The sequence below is a fragment of the Anastrepha ludens genome, chromosome 5, assembly GCF_028408465.1.
Source record: "Anastrepha ludens isolate Willacy chromosome 5, idAnaLude1.1, whole genome shotgun sequence".
Classification (NCBI taxonomy): domain Eukaryota; kingdom Metazoa; phylum Arthropoda; class Insecta; order Diptera; family Tephritidae; genus Anastrepha; species Anastrepha ludens.
The window spans coordinates 42,997,532-43,013,209 of record NC_071501.1 but is presented as its reverse complement, the minus strand read 5'-3'; the positions used below and the strand labels follow the sequence as shown (position 1 = coordinate 43,013,209).

General features: G+C 34.6%; 1 protein-coding gene across 5 annotated transcripts in view; it reads right to left on the bottom strand.

The window, feature by feature from the left end:
* Positions 1-15,678, bottom strand: part of LOC128864930 (uncharacterized) — a 54,434-nt gene that overhangs the window by 36,387 nt on the left and 2,369 nt on the right. Inside the window, exon 1 of one of the 5 annotated variants that reach the window (XM_054104700.1) lies at positions 7,081-7,264. The exons of 3 other annotated variants lie outside the window; for them this stretch is intronic. The gene's annotated coding sequence lies outside the window, so the exon portion shown is untranslated. Of the gene's footprint in view, positions 1-7,080; positions 7,265-15,678 lie in introns of those variants that run through there. One more of the 5 variants, XM_054104703.1, reaches the window with a different exon arrangement.

Genomic DNA, 15,678 nt, shown 5'->3' with positions numbered 1-15,678 from the left:
TCCTTAATTTTTGTCCTGGATCAAAAAATAAAATTTTTTTAGTTTCTATATAACAACAGAAAGAGACGTACGTAGGATTTTTTCGATATTTTGTTTTTTCGCGAAATGGTGCACGTTTGAACAAAAAGTTACAATTTTCACTATAAAGAACGACATAAAATTGTTGATTAAAAAAAAAACTATGTAATATAAATAAAAAATCCTACGTACGTCTCCGGAGAAAGGTATTTCGAATGTATTGTCAAAATTTCGTAAGAATCGGTAAAGATTTGTTCGAGTTATGTCTTCGGCCAGTTTAAAAAAAATGATTTCGAGAAAAACGCGTTTAAAGTTGTAAGTAGCGTTCGGGGCATACCTGCGAGGCACTGCCGTCGAATGAAAAATTTGGGCATTTAGACATTTTTGCTGGCATCCCTCATTTGGTATATTATTTCTAAGACCCTAAAGCACCTTTTAAGACAAAAAAAAATTTTTCGATTTTTTCAAAATTCTAGACCAGCTTCCCCCCTTAAGTGGAGTAAAAAGCTCTGAGCATTCTCCACCAGATTCCTTCATTGAGGCATGATATACACATGGAATCGCATTGATTTGAAGATGTTTCAGGTTTGGTCAAGTCAGTTGTATGTTACCGTGTCCAAAAAAAGAAATTTAAAAAAAAATGTTGATAAATCTTTCAGTACCACTACGACCAAGATGAAGTCGGATTTGTTGGCTAAAAATGTGTGCTGCTTTACAATTACTCCACTTACAAATATTATATATAATTTTACAAATATATAATAGGACTATGAATAAGTTCGTGCGGTTTTTTTTCGAAATTTGAAACTTTATTGACGTAAAATGGTTACAAATTTAATATTCAAAATATTGTCCATCGCTTACTACTACTTTTTCCCATCTTTCTGGCAATTCACGGATTCCCTTTGTGAAAAATTCGGTCGGTTTTGCCGCAATCCACGAATCGATCCATTTTTTGACTTCATCGTAATTACGGAAGTGCTGGTCAGCCAGGCCATGTTGCATCGATCGGAAGAGATAGTAATCGGATGGCGCAAGGTCTGGACTATACGGCGGGTGGGGTAGGACATCCCATTTGAGCGTTTCTAAGTATGTTTTGACCACTTGTGCAACATGTGGCCGAGCATTGTCATGTTGCAAAATAACTTTGTCGTGTCTATCGGCGTATTGCGGCCGTTTTTCTCGCAGTGCTCGGCTCAAACGCATCAATTGTCGTCGGTAGACATCCCCCGTAATCGTTTCATTCGGTTTCAGTAGCTCATAATACACAACACCCAGCTGGTCCCACCAGATACACAGCATAACCTTCAGGCCATGAATATTCTGCGCCGACGTCGATGTTGAAGCATGGCCAGGGTATCCATACGTTGCCCGACGTTTTGGATTGTCGTAATGGACCCACTTTTCATCGCCAGTCACAATTCGATGCAAAAAACCCTTTCTTTTGTGCCGTTGAAGCAGTTGTTCGCATGCCATAAAACGGCGTTCAACGTCTCTTGGCTTCAATTCATACGGCACCCAATGGCCTACCTTTCGGATCATTCCCATGGCTTTTAAACGTTTGGAAATGGTTGATTGATCAACTCCCAAAGTTTTTGCAACCTCTTCTTGCGTTTGAGCCGGATCTTGATCGAGCAATTCCTCCAATTCGGTATCCATGAACTTTGGCGGCGCACCCTCGCGTTCTTCGTCTTCCAAGCCAGAATCACCACTTTTAAAGCGTGCAAACCACTTCTGGCACGTTCGCTCAGATAGAGCATGCTCACCATAAACTTCCACCAAGATACGATGACTTTCGGCTGCTTTTTTCTTCATATTAAAATAATGAAGAAGAATTCCCCGCAAAAACACATTATTTGGCACGAAATTCGACATTTTCAAGTGTGGTAAAAATATTGTTGTTTACGCTTCAAATAAAAAACTTATACTGACGTTTGTGCCTTACGACAGTAGCTCTCCAATGAATGTTTGGAAATGTGGATCGATGGAATAATAATCAAGTTACGCCATCTGTTGTAAAACCGCACGAACTTATAAATAGACCTATTATTTACCACAAATTGTTTGTTGTATTGATATTATCGCACTTCTGATTAATATTTATTTTACGGCATGAATTGCCAATACTTAAAGTAAAAGCACATATAAATACTTATATAAATAAAAGTAAAATATTACTATTTAAGTTTCTACTATTAATCTAAGAATATTACGAATTGCTTTATGTAAAAGGAAATATTGTTTTTTTTTTGGAAAAGAGGTCATCAAATTTTTTGGCGTAAATTAGATACTGCTCTTGAGAAACAAAATTTTGTTGGTATAGTTAACACGATAGTGGTGGAGTTATGGTGTGGGGCTGCATGGCGGCAAGAGGTGCGGATTAGTTGAATTTATTGAATCGTCGATGGATAATTGGGGGTATTTGAACCTTCAAAAAATAAATATCAAACAGTGCCAAAAAGCTTCTCTTATCAAGCTTTGGCTCTTGTAAAACGCAGCACGTAGAAACAAGTTAAGTGGCTTTGCGAAGTGCTACGCGGGCTAAATAGGTGAGGATTATAATTGGGGAAACAGAGAATTCAACAAACTTAATGCTAAATAGGCTAAGTGAAGTCCTTAAACATCATGGCTATCCAAAAAAGTATTAATTTTCGGTTTTGTATGTTATTTTTGGAACTTTTTCCATATTATTTAAAATTGAACTCAGACAGAATAGTCGGTATTAGTGGGACATCCTACATCTTTAATCCATTTATATTAGGTGAAGTAAAAAGTTCTGAACATTCTCCACCAAAATGGAGGTAAAACCAAAATATGTTGCTATATCTTTCAGTACCACTACAAACAAGACGAAGGCGGATTTGATGGCTAAAATTGTGAGCTGCTTAACAATTAGTTCTCTTACAAATATTAGATATAGTTTTACAAATATATATTTACCACAAATTGTTTGTTGTATTGATATTATCGCACTTCTGATTAATATTTATTTTACGGCATGAATTACCAATACTTAAAGTAAAAGCACATATAAATACGTATATAAATAAAAGTAAAATATTACTATTTAAAAGTCTACTATTAATCTAAGAACAGTACGAATTGCTTTATACCATATAACAATAAACAAATGAACTTAATAAGAGCAAAATATGCCAAACTTCGAATACATATCGAATTTTCGTGTATTAAGCTATGTATGCAGCTATAAAAAGGGACGGCAAAATGATTTGCATCTACATTTCGTAAATTTATTAAATTTAAATTCAAACCACTTGGTACAAGTCTAAACGAATAATCAAAATATTAAGGTCATTCAATGAGAAACCCCAAAAAAGACCCTAATATGAAAATGTTCCCTAAAACTTCTTTTCTACAAGCTCCTTGTAGTTGCAAGAATATTCCACAAATTGGAGCCATTTATGAACGTAGCCTAGCATCATTTTCAGGTTATAGGATAAAATGATAAAAACTAACAAAACCTTATAATAGGTTCACCTGTTCAGATAATATATTTTCTCGAACTTAACTCCCAATCCGTAATAAAATAGCGTGATTACCTATAAAAGTATACTCAAATTAAGAATACTACAACAACATCACACATAAAAAGTTTCTCTCCTGAAATCCGATTATAAAATAATCTAAGTTAAGAAAGATACTTTTTTTCCTACAATCCTGTGTTTTGTCGCCAGCAATATTAGAAATAGATTAATTCGACTACAATTTGCAGTTTTGCTGCCTGAAGTCGTGCTGTCACAAAATAACTGCGCTCGTAGGAAGTGTGTATTTTAATATATGACAGATTAGATTTATCTTAGGACTTTACTATATAATATTAACCTCAAAATTCTTCTTAGTCTGGGACTACCATTCGGTGGGATACTCTCTGGGGGCATGAAACATAAAATCCTGGAATAAGTTTTCTCGAAAAGTTATCGCCTCTCACCAGCAATGGCAAACGCTCGAGTGGTATGATAGACATGTTTGCCCCTTATTTTCAAATTTCCTACACTACTTGGTTTTTACCAGACGTCAAAGACGGAAATCAAAATTAATTCCCGGGCAAGGACTGTCACTTCAGCAGCATTTCCCATATATGTATGGGGAACGTTTCTGCTTCTTCAACAACAACAACGGAAATCAAAATAGTTGAACCTGATCTCAAATGTAGACTTCAACTTGAAGACGATTAGCCTTGATTTATCGTTATGCTACACTAAAAGAGGAGCCTAAATCTACTGGTCGCAACCACTATCTATATGATCTGTTATATAGTCGTACATATACTAGCATATGCCCGACATGCGCTGATCTCCGTATATACTATGTATGTGTGTACAAAAGAGTGGAGAGCAACGCAATAACAAATCACTTCTGCGTATTAATATTTTACATATTTTTATTACACAGATGGCCTGTCTCGTTCAATTTTATATTTGGTGAACGGTTATTTGGCACTTGCCAGCACATTATAATTCAAGGTTATGCATGGGTGCTGAGCCATTGCAAAATGGAACATTTATTCACGTATGCTAATTCATTGACTCACGGTTGTCCTTTTTTTAATTCATTTTAAATTTTAGGGCAATTTATCCTGGCTATATCATTGCTAGACTGTGATGAATCATATAAATCTTCCTTCCATTGGTAAAGGTATATTGCGCGAACAACTCTTAGCTGACGAACTAGGAAAGGCTGCCCCACTGGCAGAACGTAAGAACTATCCAGCTGATTTGTGTGACGATGGAGATGGTGGCGCCTTAGATAACAACATCAATAACCAAATCATCACCCAACACTAAGTAATTCAATTGTTTGAACAGCATAACGCGTTGGATCACATTATTTCAATGGCACAAATTGCAATTGGATGCTGGACAAATCTCATTCTCAATTGCCAATGTTTCAATCCATTGTGTTCAATAACCAGCTACAGTTGGAACATTACGAGGAAACTTACCACTCGCTCATGTCCAACTCTGAGTTACCGCGCCTCCATTAGCTAGTCGTGACACTGTTTAATGCAAAAGTTGCAAGTTGCACATATCCAATTAACTTAGAGCTATTTTAATCAACTGCTAATATTTGGAGTTCCTCTATCCGTTGGCCGACCATGTAACTCTGAAAATTTTAAAACTTTACTTCTAGCTTCTGCAATCATTTCTGAGCAGGCAATCCGATTCTAGCTTGAAAGTGATACCGCCTATGGAAAAGCGCTGTGCTTCCCTTTTGTTTGTATCAACTCACTGCACCTTATTGACGGTAAATCGGTAGCATACGTAAATCTGTGGTAAACAAACTGCTAAGTCTTAGTGCTTTTATCCTGCAATGGCTATATAATGACAAGAAGGTATCAATGCCTGGCTATCAATGCAAACGCATAAATCATATCCCGGTATCGCATCACACTGTACCAGTGTCACGGCTTTTATTATTGCCATCAGTTCAGCCTGAAAGTCTTTCGGGAAGCCGAAAGCTAAAGGAGATCTCCAGATGTTCGGATGGACTCGCCCTGTTTAACATGGTCCCGAAAAAAAGTATTATAATACTAGAAAAGTGAGGATAATGTAAGTCTATCTGCCAAAGAATTGCAACTAAACGCAATTTCGACGCTGTGCTATAATTTTCTAGCGAATATCACAAAGCTGTTTAAATGTTCAAGTGAAATTGAGAGCGCGAACGCACACTGACACATGTAATTATGTGTGCATATGCGCTCGGCGTGCACGCGCCAACATACACACTTATGTGCGTCAGTGAGCATTTACATTTTATACCTGAACCTTAGCATTACATTATGACTGCCGAATCCACTTGAAATTATTATAACATTCAAAAATGCTATTTTCGAAAAAAATTGTAACCACATACAATATATTATATTATCAAAAAACAAGTATGCTTTACATGAATTTTTCTATTTCACAGATTTCACCATGCCAAAAAAAAAATGACGAACGTTCACGAGGTACCGAAGGAGAAAAAATAAAAAAAAATAAAAAAAAATAAAAAAAATAAAAAAAAATAAAAAAAAATAAAAAAAAAATAAAAAAAATAGCCAAAACGGGAGCAGAGCGGATTCGCGCATACCGAGCGCGCATAAGGGCCCTCGAGAATGTAGCCGCGGCTGCATCTATAAGCAATGTTGCTGTCCTCAGTCAACGGAGTAGCCAGAGTGATCAGGAAGCAGGGAATACTCATCAAGAATTTGTTGTTCGAGTTGATGTTCATCAACCAGATTTGCCATCGCTTTCGGATGCTCCGTCAAGGAGCAGTAATGCACAAGTTCTGCGTGGCACATCAATGTTGGGGAGACGTGGTAAAACTCCGAAAACATCAGCAGAACGTGTTCGTGCTTATAGAGAACGGCAAAAGTCTGCAAAAAATGCTGCCAACCGGCAACACGTTGATGACATTTCTGTACTTGGTGAACTATCTCAACAAGTAATCAACACGGCAATAGCCACCGCAAGTCAAGAATGCGCAGGGCGAAGTCGTACATATCGAAATTTTGTCGAACCAGTATGCACTCTCGGAACTTCAACCAGTGTACCACTGTACCACACAGAAGTTTAACTTCTACCACGTGTACGATGCTGCACATGATTTTTTTTACGAGGAGCTTTTACATGGCAGAAATACACTCGGATGTTTGCCATTGCCTGCCGAGGGGAGACCGGTAGTAGAAAAAAACGTTTTCTATCATTTTGGTGTTTCATGCACGGAAATTCGAGCCTACGCACTTCCGAAAAAATAGATTACACACTACAAATTTCGTTAAAAAAGTGCTATCTTTTTGCCAAGTATATAAACGATATTTTTATAGACCTGAAAGCGTTTAAAAATATATAAATGAATTTTTAAATAAATAAATGCAACGGAAAAATAAATTCCACGTAAATAAAAAAGTATATTTAAACCATAACGCCTTCGTATGCATACGTAGCTCAAATTGTTCATTGTAACACATAAACAAAATCCAAAAAGAGAGTTAATGTTAACATATAGGTATTACATATGAATTGTTCAACTTTTAATAGTCAAATAAGTAAAACTCACCTATATCACTTTGTTTAATACATTTTGTTTGGAACGAAATTTGTAGGCGAAATGAAAAAATAACTATGTTTAGCCGATGTATGCTCAAGGAACCTTACTTTCACGCTTACTACATTCAACTGTACTCTTTTTTTTCTTAAAACGACCGCAAAAGAATAGCGCTACTAAAAAAATACACTTACATACGTACACACAGTTATAGTTTACAATCCACATTTAGGTATGTAATTAAGCACCATAAGCAAAAGGTTCGTGTTCGTGTATCGCTAACCAGCTCTCAGTGAATATCACAAAATGATGACGTCTGCGAATGTTGTTTTCATTTTTATTTTTCAAACGGCTCTTTTGAAATTATGGTTACCATACCATAATGTGCGTTAAAAACGCAAAAAGGTTAGGTCAATTACTTGCAGATGACAGAAATACATCGTACAATTCTGAGATTATTCTGCTACGAATCATTCTCAAAGCTTCTTTGACAGTGTATTCAACTTCGATTATCTGCTACTTCTTTTGCAATTTGTTTAAGCTAAGTTATTATAAGATTCAATATTAACAGAAAAATTTTTATATACAGAGAAATATTTGAAAAAGTCGAATACGTTCACAAATAAATGGGTGCAACGGTACACCGAAGTTAAAAACGTCTTCCCCAAACAATGACCAAAAAACATGAGATCATTGCTTTGTTTGTGGAAAAGCCAAACTTATCGTTGCGTAAAACTGAAGCTGCTCTAAGGAAAACTGGTGCTAATGTATCCTAAAATACGATTCGAAGACGAATCGGGATCGGGTACTTTTTCCCCCGGCCCCGGAGTTTTCAGAGGGGCCCGGACTCGAGGGTAATTCCAAGAAATTTCCTGCTTGAAAAAATATAGTAAATAATAATTCTACCAGAGTTCCGTCACAGACTTTTCTTGGTGTCACCATATCGAATTTTATGATCACGATTACGAAGAATAAATATAATATAATAATTTTCTCATTCCTGTGGCTATTTCCTAAAATTGAAAAAGCAGAACTTCAGACAGCAGCTCTTAATTTTGCTAAAAAATACCCTTCTGATGTGTCGAAAGAAATCTCAATTGAGATGTGTCACTTGAAGCGAATTTTCCTGGAAATTCGGAATGTTGTATGCCTCCCTTCGACTTGTTGAATGCCATCACAGCTAAAAACTTGGATACTCTGTTCCCGAACATCTGCATTGCTTTGCGAATATTCTGCACCCTGCCAGTATCGGTTGCCGGCGCCGAAAGATCGTTCAGCGCTTTATCAAGGATCAAAGACTACCATCGTTCTTGTTCAACTCAGAGTCGAGTAACAGGATTGGCAACCTTGTATTTGGAATCTGAGTTAGCAAGGAAACTCGACTTCGATATAAGAAAAGCAAAATTCTAAGCATCGTGGCAGTCATTTTCAAATATTTGTAAGGCTCACAAAATGAATAAACAATTTTTACTTTTTTCAGCTGCGTTTTTTATTTCAGATCTGCTGAAGAGTTTTCTAAAATTCATTTTAAGGGGTAACACCACTGTACACGCGTAAAATAAACACGATTTTTAAAGAATTTTTTTGTATAGAAGGAAAGGGAAACCAATCACTCTGATTTGGGAAGTTATTACTTACATACTAAAATACAAAACTACAAAGTTTGATCGAAAAATTTTACAAAATGGCGGCATTGGAAACATTTTTGTAATGTGGTTTCTCTTGAAGGAGCTCCGCGGCACGCAGCACAGAGGGTGCAAATTTTAATCTGGAACAAAGAAACATTTTTTTTCTTAATCTAGATAAGAATAGCTAGAGAAACACGTAGGGGATTTAAAAAATATTTATTTTTGTGGAATTAGCAAGCATTTGAAGGAAAAAACTCTATTTTGGACTAAAAAAACGGCACTTAAAAAATTATAACAATCGTTTAAATTAATCTATCGAAAATCCCCTACGCTCTTCTCTTAAGAAGGTTATTATACAGACGTAGTGAAAAACCTGATTAAAAATATTTAAAATTGTTTGAGTTATGCTGCGTGCCAATTTCAGAAAACGTGTTTTGAGAAAAACGCGTTTAAAGTTTGGAAATTTGGAGAAATCGTTAGGTAGCAGTCACTAACGCTTGGTTAAAAGCTTAAAATATTTATGAAATAAACTTCGGTAACGTATACAACTTTTTGTTCTGTATTTTAAAAGGTTCAAAGAATTTTTTAAGCTTATAAAAAAAAATCTATTTTTTGAAATTTCTACAGTGGTGTTACCCCTTAATCAATATTTCATAATTAATTCTATCAAAAACTTTATCAATGAGTTTTTCAATGTTTAAATGTTATATCACTATAACATAATACGCAATTTGATAAATAAAAAAAATTTGAAGGGGTTCGCATCTCAAGTTTCCCCGGGGCCCGAATACTCTCTCCACGGCCCTGGTCAAGATTCATTAACAAAAAACATTTTTGTAATGTCGCTTTTTTTATATTACTAAATCCACGAAAGTAAATACACTTAGGGGTCAAACTTCACTTGCTCTTTAAACATAGTAATATATTTAAACTACGTTTCCTTGAAAAACTCTGTAATACAGGTATCCCTCGTATAACGCGATAGTTACGTTCCAGAAGAATTGCGCGTTATTTAATTCCGCGTTATCTAAAACATAGTTTTCAAATAAATTTGGGGGTTATGTTCCAATAGGTTTTTTTTTTAAATAAAATACATACAAAATAACAGATGCACACATATTTCAACTCAATACTAAAGTTCAGACTTTATAATACAATTAAAAACACAAAACAAAAAATTTAAAAACAAACTAAAACAAATTAAAGGTTTATTAAAAACTTTATTGTTATTCTTCAAACTTCATATGGTAATTAATCTGTTTCACTGTCTTCAAAGATCTTTGCACGTGGGCGTTTTGGGGGAGCAATAGCTTCATCAGAAGATATTTCTTCAACATAGTTTTCGCTATTGGATAAGAAACTAGTTGTGGGACCTTGTGGTTCTTCTACTGGTTTTATAATTGCAAAATCTGTTATCAGTTTTTGGTGGGTGGTTTTTTAAGCTCCTTTTCAATTTCGTAATAAGGTGCTAGATTAATATCTATTCCATCTATCTAAGGCAAAAAAAGGGTAATTCCCGGTTTACATTAAAAACACATTACATATTATAAATATGTGGTACGCAAATTAGTGTTACCAGATTTTATAATTATGTATTTTCCCCTTCGCATTATATAAGCCTAAATTTCGCGTTGTACTGAAACCTAATTTTTCCAAATCGCGTTATATCGAAACCGCGTTATACAAGGGATACCTGTATATTATTATATTAACATTACCTGACGAACGAAAAATTTAATGATTAATGCTTGATATTGCCACTCCATTGAAATGGGGCGATAATTGAATTTTATAAGGTGTTGGAAGGTCAATTAAAGAACACGCATTAATAAGCAATAAATCCACAAAATTAATCTGACCGTTCACATATGGCAGATTACCTGCAAAATTGATAATCAGCTGTCAAAACTGTTTTGAAAGGTTTTTCTTCATATAAATTATTTTGGTGGAACATTTCGGTGTTTTTGGTTTCTTCAATTATTATTAACGATATGAAGAAAAGACAAGAAGAAGGAATAGCTAATTTACTTGCGCAATTGAGTGCTAATAATAAACAGTTGGAGGAAATCCGCAAATGACGTTGACTAAGGTTTCAAAAAATTATGGCAGCAATGCGCATGGTATATTCTATATTACATTTTATAATAAGTAATAAGGGGGCAAAACCTTTATGGACACACGTTTTTTTCTGTAAAATTAATCCCTAATTAATAATATTTAACAAAAATTTTATTAGAATTATGCCACAAACCGGGTTTCTTTGCCGGCATCCATTTTATTTAGTTTTTACTTTGACGTTTTTCTTTACACGCGTAAAAATAATGATCTATTACGCAGAAAACACAGGGTTGTATGTCAAAAAGTGTGGTTATTATCTAAGATTATTTTATAATCTCAGAATTTGGGATGGAATTTGTATGGGAAATTTCGCTTTTTAATTACGAATTGGGAGTTAAGCACGAAAAAGTAGATATGACTTATTTGTGAACGTATCATGGCAGAAATACACTCGGATGTTTGCCATTGCCTGCCGAGGGGAGACCGGTAGTAGAAAAAAACGTTTTCTATCATTTTGGTGTTTCATGCACGGAAATTCGAGCCTACGCACTTCCGAAAAAATAGATTACACACTACAAATTTCGTTAAAAAAGTGCTATCTTTTTGCCAAGTAACTAAACGATATTTTTATAGACCTGAAAGCGTTTAAAAATATATAAATGAATTTTTAAATAAATAAATGCAACGGAAAAATAAATTCCACGTAAATAAAAAAGTATATTTAAACCATAACGCCTTCGTATGCATACGTAGCTCAAATTGTTCATTGTAACACATAAACAAAATCCAAAAAGAGAGTTAATGTTAACATATAGGTATTACATATGAATTGTTCAACTTTTAATAGTCAAATAAGTAAAACTCACCTATATCACTTTGTTTAATACATTTTGTTTGGAACGAAATTTGTAGGCGAAATGAAAAAATAACTATGTTTAGCCGATGTATGCTCAAGGAACCTTACTTTCACGCTTACTACATTCAACTGTACTCTTTTTTTTCTTAAAACGACCGCAAAAGAATAGCGCTACTAAAAAAATACACTTACATACGTACACACAGTTATAGTTTACAATCCACATTTAGGTATGTAATTAAGCACCATAAGCAAAAGGTTCGTGTTCGTGTATCGCTAACCAGCTCTCAGTGAATATCACAAAATGATGACGTCTGCGAATGTTGTTTTCATTTTTATTTTTCAAACGGCTCTTTTGAAATTATGGTTACCATACCATAATGTGCGTTAAAAACGCAAAAAGGTTAGGTCAATTACTTGCAGATGACAGAAATACATCGTACAATTCTGAGATTATTCTGCTACGAATCATTCTCAAAGCTTCTTTGACAGTGTATTCAACTTCGATTATCTGCTACTTCTTTTGCAATTTGTTTAAGCTAAGTTATTATAAGAATCAATATTAACAGAAAAATTTTTATATACAGAGAAATATTTGAAAAAGTCGAATACGTTCACAAATAAATGGGTGCAACGGTACACCGAAGTTAAAAACGTCTTCCCCAAACAATGACCAAAAAACATGAGATCATTGCTTTGTTTGTGGAAAAGCCAAACTTATCGTTGCGTAAAACTGAAGCTGCTCTAAGGAAAACTGGTGCTAATGTATCCTAAAATACGATTCGAAGACGAATCGGTATCGGGTACTTTTTCCCCCGGCCCCGGAGTTTTCAGAGGGGCCCGGACTCGAGGGTAATTCCAAGAAATTTCCTGCTTGAAAAAATATAGTAAATAATAATTCTACCAGAGTTCCGTCACAGACTTTTCTTGGTGTCACCATATCGAATTTTATGATCACGATTACGAAGAATAAATATAATATAATAATTTTCTCATTCCTGTGGCTATTTCCTAAAATTGAAAAAGCAGAACTTCAGACAGCAGCTCTTAATTTTGCTAAAAAATACCCTTCTGATGTGTCGAAAGAAATCTCAATTGAGATGTGTCACTTGAAGCGAATTTTCCTGGAAATTCGGAATGTTGTATGCCTCCCTTCGACTTGTTGAATGCCATCACAGCTAAAAACTTGGATACTCTGTTCCCGAACATCTGCATTGCTTTGCGAATATTCTGCACCCTGCCAGTATCGGTTGCCGGCGCCGAAAGATCGTTCAGCGCTTTATCAAGGATCAAAGACTACCATCGTTCTTGTTCAACTCAGAGTCGAGTAACAGGATTGGCAACCTTGTATTTGGAATCTGAGTTAGCAAGGAAACTCGACTTCGATATAAGAAAAGCAAAATTCTAAGCATCGTGGCAGTCATTTTCAAATATTTGTAAGGCTCACAAAATGAATAAACAATTTTTACTTTTTTCAGCTGCGTTTTTTATTTCAGATCTGCTGAAGAGTTTTCTAAAATTCATTTTAATCAATATTTCATAATTAATTCTATCAAAAATTTTATCAATGAGTTTTTCAATGTTTAAATGTTATATCACTATAACATAATACGCAATTTGATAAATAAAAAAAATTTGAAGGGGTCCGCATCTCAAGTTTCCCCCGGGGCCCGAATACTCTCTCCACGGCCCTGGTCAAGATTCATTAACAAAAAACATTTTTGTAATGTCGCTTTTTTTATATTACTAAATCCACGAAAGTAAATACACTTAGGGGTCAAACTTCACTTGCTCTTTAAACATAGTAATATATTTAAACTACGTTTCCTTGAAAAACTCTGTAATATATTATTATATTAACATTACCCGACGAACGAAAAATTTAATGATTAATGCTTGATATTGCCACTCCATTGAAATGGGGCGATAATTGAATTTTATAAGGTGTTGGAAGGTCAATTAAAGAACACGCATTAATAAGCAATAAATCCACAAAATTAATCTGACCGTTTACATATGGCAGATTACCTGCAAAATTGATAATCAGCTGTCAAAACTGTTTTGAAAGGTTTTTCTTCATATAAATTATTTTGGTGGAATATTTCGGTGTTTTTGGTTTCTTCAATTATTATTAACGATATGAAGAAAAGACAAGAAGAAGGAATAGCTAATTTACTTGCGCAATTGAGTGCTAATAATAAACAGTTGGAGGAAATCCGCAAATGACGTTGACTAAGGTTTCAAAAAATTATGGCAGCAATGCGCATGGTATATTCTATATTACATTTTATAATAAGTAATAAGGGGGCAAAACCTTTATGGACACACGTTTTTTTCTGTAAAATTAATCCCTAATTAATAATATTTAACAAAAATTTTATTAGAATTATGCCACAAACCGGGTTTCTTTGCCGGCATCCATTTTATTTAGTTTTTACTTTGACGTTTTTCTTTACACGCGTAAAAATAATGATCTATTACGCAGAAAACACAGGGTTGTATGTCAAAAAGTGTGGTTATTATCTAAGATTATTTTATAATCTCAGAATTTGGGATGGAATTTGTATGGGAAATTTCGCTTTTTAATTACGAATTGGGAGTTAAGCACGAAAAAGTAAATATGACTTATTTGTGAACGTATCATTACTTAATATTGTAGGATTAACATATTTACTAATATAGTGGCGGTGAAATTTATATGGTACAGGTATGCTCATGTATGGGGTTGGATTTGGAATGGAGACATATTTAAAACATGATATTGGAGCACAGATACGCAGGCAAAGCAATATATTAAAAGGAGCATGCGAAATAATATTATATCAGATATATACAGGTAAATCAATATATTAAAAATTATTAAAAATAGTCATAGGCGAAATATCTAAATAAATCTCTCACAATAATTACTCTGAGTTCGATCACTGGATTGTCAAATAAAAGCACACATTGATGGCAACACACTTTGCTTTACTTTATTTCGAACACTTAACTGCTTTACTTTACATGTACACGTTCGCCCTACGACTGAATCACTTTATTACTTTTAGTTTATTCTCTTAAACGTTACATTTACGACTGAATATGTGCTTAATAACTATAGTAATTTCTAGATCTGGCGTATTCTAGGGATCAAAATAAGAAACTTTGCCGAAGGAACCATACCTCTAAAACGAATTCTGATGTCCCCCAATTTCAAAATATCACCATTTTTGGCCTTTACATGAAAAAATCAGCTAAATGGCTATGTTTTTTCTTTATTTTTATTTATTTATAATATTATCTATTTTTTCTCTTAAGAAATTTATTTAGTCAGAACATATGTAAATGAATGAATGTGAGTTATAGAAAAGAAACTAAAAAGTTCGACCCATATTGGGGGACATCAGAAATCGTTTTAGAGGTATGGTTCCTTCGGCAAAATTTCTTATTTTGATCCCTAGAATATGATTTTCACAGAGCAATGGGCGATTTTTTTGCCTTCCCACAAATCGACCCGGCCTAATGTACAGTAACCTTGAACAGGCAGCTGCGGTTGTCGAGCATTTAGAAACATATATTTACATACATATATGGGTGCAAACATATTTACGGGGCCGCGGGCACTCGACTTGACAAAAATTGAATATTGGCAAATAATTCTACGCGAAATATTCCAATATTGACTATTTTCGAATTGTCGAGAAAATTAGCATATGGGCGGCTCGTTTTATGAATGAAAGTACTTGCTCTTAGAACTATGAGCTCGAATTTATAAATCAATTTTTTGATGATGAGTTTTTGTTGCACAGTACAATAGTTGAAACTGTTCGGCGCCGCCGCGACTGTTCAGCGCTATGGCAACTAGGATGATGGCCGCTACGCCTGCGTCTATTAATGCATTTTGTTCTTGTAGTCGCTAGGCATAGAATTTTAGCTTTGGACGACATACGCATTTACAGGAATAAAGTAAGTGGCCTGTGTGTGCGGTTGTATGTAGATGCATATGTGTATATTAATAAGCATTGTTTTGCTGGAAGTTCAGAACACAAATATGTATGTACATACATAGGCTAGGCCATAGTATAG